The sequence below is a fragment of the Papio anubis genome, chromosome 9, assembly GCF_008728515.1.
Source record: "Papio anubis isolate 15944 chromosome 9, Panubis1.0, whole genome shotgun sequence".
In the NCBI taxonomy this organism is placed as follows: Eukaryota; Metazoa; Chordata; class Mammalia; order Primates; family Cercopithecidae; genus Papio; species Papio anubis.
Genome location: NC_044984.1, coordinates 84,142,639 through 84,149,904, shown reverse-complemented (window position 1 = coordinate 84,149,904; position 7,266 = coordinate 84,142,639). Strand labels below are relative to the sequence as shown.

The following is a 7,266-nucleotide window of genomic DNA, read 5'->3' as shown; positions in this document are numbered from 1 at the left end:
TCATCTCCTTAGGGAAAATTTCCAAATTTATAATTTAAGTGCATAGATTTTATTCCAGATCCTCTGTTTTATATAAACTATTCCCTTCTCTCTACTGTTTGAAGCATTAGCTATGCTTATTGCACATGTGTAATCTCCAGTATCATTAACATGTAATCTTAGACATAGCAAATGTTTACTGTTAGACACTGAGGGCCACTAGAGAGGGTAGGGACAGAGGGAGGGGGACAAATGTTGAAAAACTAACTATTGGGTACTATGCTCAGTACCTAGATGATGGGATCAATCATACCTCAAACCTCAGCATCATAAATATACCCATGTAATAAACCTGAGCATATACACCCTGAATTTAAAATAAAAGTTGAAATTATTTTTTAAAAGTCCAATAACAGAACAAATGAATGAATCCCAGAGCCATGAACATTGGGTCTCCCCCACCTCCTAAACCAATCCCTCATGTTTTAGCTCCTCCTCTGTGGTCCCAAGTTGGCCAATATGTGTTAAAGCCAAGAGGCTCTGAATAGGAAGGACATAGGTGGCATTTTAGGAAATGCATAGAACTATGTTTTCAATAGCATAAACAATAAGTTTTTTTTAAAGTTTTAATTTATGCATACTAATTATGCATAAAATTTAATTGATGCATATTAATTACATATATTTATGAGATACAATGTAATGTTTTGATTGCACGTGTATACATTGTATAATGACCAAATCAGGGTAATTAACATGGCCATCACTGTTAACATTTATCACTTCTTTGTGATAAGAACATTCAAAAACCTCTCTTTTAGCTATTTTATTGTCATCTCATCTAGTATGCAAAAGAACTTGAGAACTTATTCCTCCTATCTAACTGTAAATGTGTACACTTGACCACCACTCTGATCATCTCTCTCTCCTTCCTACCCTCCCCATCCTCTGGTAACCACTATTCTCTTCTCTACTTCAACGAGAACAACTTTTTTAGATTTCAAAAATGAATGAAAGTATGTAGTGTTTGTCTTTCTGTGCCTGGCTTATTTCACTTAACATATTGCCCTCCAGGCTTCTCCATGTTGCTGTAAATGACAGCATTTCATTCTTTTAAAAATATAACACTTCACGAATTTGCATGTCATCCATACTAATCTTCTCTGTACCATTCCAATTTTAGTATATGTGCTGCTGAAGTGAGCATGACAAAAACCAAGGTTTAACATGAAATATTAATGGCTTTATTTTAAGTGCCTTGAGGGCCAGTGAAAGAGAAAAGATGGGAAGAAGGAGAATCTAATCACTATACTCCTATTGGAAACTTGGGGTAAAACAACAAGTTTCTAAGATTTCCAGCTGCTCAGGAACCTGCTAGTGCTCTTTTTTTTTCTTTTTCAGGGGAGGGGGGCATAATATTACAGTACAGGAATATTAGCTTTGGGCAGCAGCAGAAGGCAGTTTCACATAACTCTTCATGAAGGGTAGTGGCCAAATCTTTCGGCCAGCCCAGCACCCCTTGCGGTGCCATGGCCCACTGGAAAGCTTCTTGCCCAGTCAGTGGTTGTGACCTGCCCTGCCAGTGACTTGTTTGTTATGATCAGTGTTGGATACTTAGCCTACTGTTGCTATGCATGTTTCCAGCACCTGCATCTGCCTCTTAGAGGGCAGCTGGATAATGGCTGTGCCATTCACCTTCCACAGTAGCACACCACACGTCCCTGCAGCTCGGATATACTGGGCACCCTGGCCTCGCTCACTTTCCATGCTGTTGATGAGGGTCCCCAAAGGCAGAGTCCCAAGTGGATGCGCATCCCCTTCCTGAGCAGCAACTACCATTCGGCCTATGTGGTTAGAGTTCAGGATGGTATCTCCAGCCTGCTTGTTTTCTATGGCGATGATCCAGTGTTTCTGGCTGCCCCAGCAGCCAGAGCTATGTCTGTTGACCTACAGGGATCACAGTGGACTTGGATAACCTTCTCCTCAAAGGGTCCTGATTTGGTCTCTTCCTCAGGCCAGAAACACAAAAGTCAATCATGCAATAATGTTGCTTGTGGCCCCTGCCAATACCATGCACCTGGATCTGGCCTGTGTGGTCTTCACCCCCAGACTTCTTCATCTTCACTGGTTTAATGGTGTACTTGGTATGACTCTTTCAAGACACAAAGTTGGCACTAAGGGCCATAGAAGTAAGGATTTGGTGGCAGGGGAGCAACATCAAGGCAGAGGGCCATTGGAAGAGGGCATTGTTCATCACCTGGGAGACAGGGAACAGACTTGGGACAGGAGTGGCAATGGTCGGGGGTGCCAGGCTCAGAGAATGCAGAGTACAGGTCAGTGCCCACAGGATCATCAGGGTAGCCGGGGCTCAACACACTCCTGCTAGTCCTCTTGAGAGAAATATTGAAATAGAAAACCTATGAAACCACAGTGAATACCCTTCCACCAAAAGAAATGGGAAGATGCCCTTTTCTTTAGATCCCACTTGAAGTAGGATAAGGTCAAGATGCATAGAATCCTATTTATACCTATTATTAATAAGGAAGAAGAAAACGTTTAGGGAGACATATGATTGTGTCACTCAAATTCACTTCTACCCGTCCTTTAGGAAATGCTTCAGATTCTTTGGCAGGATGCCTGTAAGCTAAGAGGCAGACTAACAGTGGGATCCTAAAACAGAGCTGTGAGCACTGGTGGGGAGGAAACCCCTCCACACCTCTCTGAGAGCAGCAGTGGTAGCAGCTGCAGTGAGAGGAGGGTGGATAGACGGAAGCCAGTTGAGCAGGGGGAGGAGAGTGGAGAGTGACAGTGCAGCAGGAGCAGATCTTTGACAGCCAAGTAGAGAGAGCATGAGCAAGGGGACATGAGAGGGCTTAGAGGTCCAGGGGCTTAAATAGTCTGATTTTTAAGTTAAACCCTAGAAGCTCTTATTTATCCTCCCCTGCCCTACAGGGCTATTATTCCCAAGAAAGGGGAGGCACAATTAGAGACACAAACTCAGTGTCTCTCTTTTTTTTTTTTGATGGAGTTTCACTCTTGTTGCCCAGGCTGGAGTGCAATGGGGCGATCTCAGCTCACTGCAAACTCCACCTCCCAGGTTCAAGTGATTCTCCTGCCTCAGCCTCCCTAGTAGCTGGGATTACAGGCACCCACCATCATGCCTGGCTAATTTTTTCTGTTTTTTTTTTTTAGTAGAGATGGGGTTTCATCATGTTGGCTAGGCTGGTCTTGAACTCCTGACCTCAGGTGATCCAACCGCCTCGGCCTCCCAAAGTGCTAGGATTACAGGCATGAGCCACTGCACCCGGCCTGGACTATCTCTTCTTTGAATCAAAGTTTCAGCCACAAAATGGATCACAGAAGTTCTGTGTGTCCTCACTCACAGATATTCTGTATTCCAAAATTGCACACTGGTTGAATTTTTCATCAAGCTACAGGTTAAACCTCTCAATAAGTTTAGATCTGAAAAGTTGAAACTAATTTCTAGTGGCTGTTGAACAAAAGTAAAACTGTCTCCTTCACATCCCAGACCCTTGTTCCTCTCCCAGTGCCTCTATTTTTAAACACGTCTGTTGTTATATCTAGATGAAAAGCTGTAGGATCGGGGAGGGTAAGGGAGTAGGAAATTGTGTGGTGATATATATATTTTTAAAAAAGAAAAAACTGTGTACTCTCATAGGCTCCTATAACTGGCTACAACCCAAGCAGCGCACAAAGTTCTGAACTTGATGGAGCTCAGAAAATTCCTCCAGCATCTCCTTTCATCTGCTTCAAACTTTCTAAAAGATTGACATATCTTCTTAACCAGCATTTGGTGTCATATCTTCTAATTGCTTATCAATATCTCTAAATCTCTAAAGGACACTTTTTTCCAGTGTTCTCCCTGAGCTCTGAGGAGATCAACTCAGACCCATGGAAAACACCAGCCAAGCCCACAGTGCCCTGCCAGGGAAGGAAATCTACAGAGAGTTGTGCAAAGCAGGGAGGCACCCTTATCATATGTTGCAGAATGAAAAAGTTTGAAATTCAGTTTTACTCAATAATTGAATCCTACACTATACTCCCTCCAGAGCCTTCAACACTGATGAATTCCTCTTAAATTCCTAAAGGCTGAAAGGAAGTTTTGAGAGACGAGATCAGACATTAGGGATGTTATTAAGATTTGGGGAGAATGACAACAGGAACAAGGGGTGAAGGGCCCAAACTGAGAATTTGAAAAAGAGTTTTCAAAAAGTACATCTGTTAGCCATTTGTTAAAAATTGTATTAGTGTACCATATAAATGACTATAAACAATAATAGAGGTCACTATTAGTTGCCTTCCTAAGAGCCACTCCTAATTTTTTGTTGTTGTTGTTTAAAGAGTCCTAATTTTGTGGCTAGACTTAGGGCATGAATTATAGTCAAAGTCAGAGGACAGTGAAGTTTTTCTGTAAAGAGCCAGGTAGTAAATATGCCTCTGTCACAACTAATCAACTTTACTTTTGCAGCACAAAAACAGCCATAGACAATATAAATATGAATGGTTATGGCTGTGTTCCAATAAAACTTTATTTATAGAAACAGGTCCAAGGCTGGGTTTGTTTCACAGACCTTAGTTTGTCAACCCCTCAGCTAAAGTAGTCATAGAACCTCCATTTCCTTGTTCAAGTGATTGACCTAAGCAGAGGTAAGTGACCTAGTTTATCTCAGTAAGAAGCAAGGCAAGTCTGCCAGGAGGTTTCTGATAAAGATTTTCTTTAACGATAAAAGAGAGGGGATGTAAGGAGAAGGTCTTCTGATCCTTTCCCTCCCCTTCTGCTTTGCACACTGTGTAAGGAAACAATGCTTGAAGCTGTGGCAGCCATCTTGTCCTCCTGAGGCTTTAAGTTGGAAAACAAAAGCCAACAAGCTGAGATTGGTGGAATAGAAGAATGAAAAAGTCCGAGATCCTCATTAAGTCACTGAACTGCCACCTACCTCCAGCATTTCTTTAAGAAAACAAAAAGTGTACTGATGATTAAGTCATTGTTGGTCTGGTTTTCTGTTACTTGCAGCTGAAAGCATTGCTAATTGATATATCCATAGAATTTCAAAATGTGAGTGATGTATTTCTAACCTTACCTTTAAAGTCTTTTGAAAAGCTTGAAGTATTTTTCTACCATAGGACTGAGGCATGAATAAAAGAAAAACTATATATAGATATATATGGTTTTTTTTTTAAGTACAGAATTTCTGCAGTAGAAACTACAGGAGGTCTGGAGATTGTACCAGGGATGTCCGTAACCATGGTGGATAAGCTACCGTGCTTATAAAAAAGATCATTTTTGACCGGGCATGGTGGCTCACACCTGTAATCCCAGCATTTTGGGAGGCCAAGGCAGGCGAATCACGAGGTCAGGAGATGGAGACCATCCTGGCTAACACAGTGAAACCCTATCTCCACTAAAAATACAAAGAAATTAACTGGGCGTGGTGGTGCCTGCCTGTAGTCCCAGCTACTTGGGAGGCTGAGCCAGGAGAATGGTGCGAAGCTGGGAGGCGGAGCTTGCAGTGAGCCGAGATTACGCCACTGCACTCCAGCCTGGGTGACAGAGCAAGACTCTCGGGTAAAAAAAAAAAAAAAAAAAAAAGATCATTTTTACATATGAGATAACTTTAGGTCATATATGTGTAAGTCAAAGACAATGTATTGACTGTCTGGACCAAGAGTTGGCAAACTACAGCTCGCTTTTATTTGAAAATAAAATTGTATTAGAACTTAGCCACATCCATTTATTTAAATATTGTCTATGGCTGTTTTGAGCTACAAAAATACAGTTGAAAAGTTGCAACAGAAAGTTGTAAATGGAAAATGTATACTATACGTTCAAAAAGCGCTACGACTTATGAACGTATGTAAAGCATGATCAGATGATAGAGTATGAAAATTGTGCACAAGTTCTCTGTCATAGTGTTCAGGGAAGGCCTCACTGTGGAGGTAACGTTTGAACTGAAACACGAATAAAGTGAGTGAGTAAATCATGGGAGCATCTTGGGGAATAGCTTTACAGGCAGAGCAAACAAGTGGAAAAGCTTGGTGTGTTAAAGAATAGCAGGAAGGCCAGCATGGCTAGAGCAAAGTGAGGGAAGGATGGTAGTAGATGAGATAGGTAGTAGGGGGCCAGCTCATGTGTGGTCTTATTGACCATAGAAAAAAAAAAATTTGAATTTTGCTTGCAATAAGATGGCACTCCACTTGGATGGTGAGTTTGGAGCCAAAGACTAACACAATGTGTTTTTCATTACAAAACATCACTCTAAACCTTCAGTTCTGACCATTATAGAAAAAGCGGCCACTGGCTTTATGCTTCAGCCATACATAACCATAAAACTGGACAAAATATGAAGCAAAGGTTTCCAGGCATTGGACAATCAGGCTTGCATGGCTATAATCTTTGAGTGCAGGAAAACACAAAGTAAACCCTCCATTCTCCCTAGCTTTCTGTCTGAGGGCACTTTCTCAACCCAGCACAGGAAAGTGAAACCCAAACATTGAACAGAGTCTTTTGCTAGATAGAGGAAAAAGAGAATGAATTTGAGGGCTACTGAGGCAATTGAGACTTGTGATGCTTCACTGGTAAATTCCATCAAACATTAAAAAAAGATAGCACTGATGTTACATAGACTCTTCCAGAAAACAAAGGAGGAAAGAATAATTCAGAGACCATTTTATGAAGCCAGAATAACCCTGATTTCAAAATCAGACAAGACCTTTATAAGAAAATAAAAGTACAGGTAATAGCCTTCATGAATGAAGATAAAAATGATTCTGTGGAAATATTAACAAACCAAATCCTGCAATATGTAATTATATATAAGTCCAGCAATATAAGCTACCATCATACTTAATGATAAAAGGCTGAAAGCTTTTGCCCTAAGATTGAGAGAAAAGCAAGGATGTTCGTTTTTGCTACTTCTATTCAGCAAGGTACTATAGATTCTAGCCACTGTGATAAGTCAAGGAAAAAAAAAAAAAGAGCATACATTTTGAAAAGGAAAAAGTAAAACTGTCTTTATTTGCCACAGCATTATTGTGTATATAGACAATTCTATGGAATCTGAAAAATAAATAAATAAAGCTACTAGAGCCAGAAATGAATTAAGCAAGTTCACGTGATATATCAGTGTTCAAAAAACTAATAGCATTTCTATATATTAGTAATAAACATTAAAAATAAGAATATTTAAATATACCATTTATAATAGTAACAAAAATATATCAAATACAGAGAAATTTAACAGTTGTTATATAAGACCTCCCCATGGA

General features: G+C 40.4%; 2 pseudogenes; both read right to left on the bottom strand.

Annotated features, from left to right (window-relative positions):
* Positions 1-329: 329 nt before the first annotated feature.
* On the bottom strand, positions 330-3,019 carry LOC101015979 (annotated as a pseudogene).
* LOC116269016 lies at positions 1,093-1,186 on the bottom strand (annotated as a pseudogene).
* Positions 3,020-7,266: the final 4,247 nt, after the last annotated feature.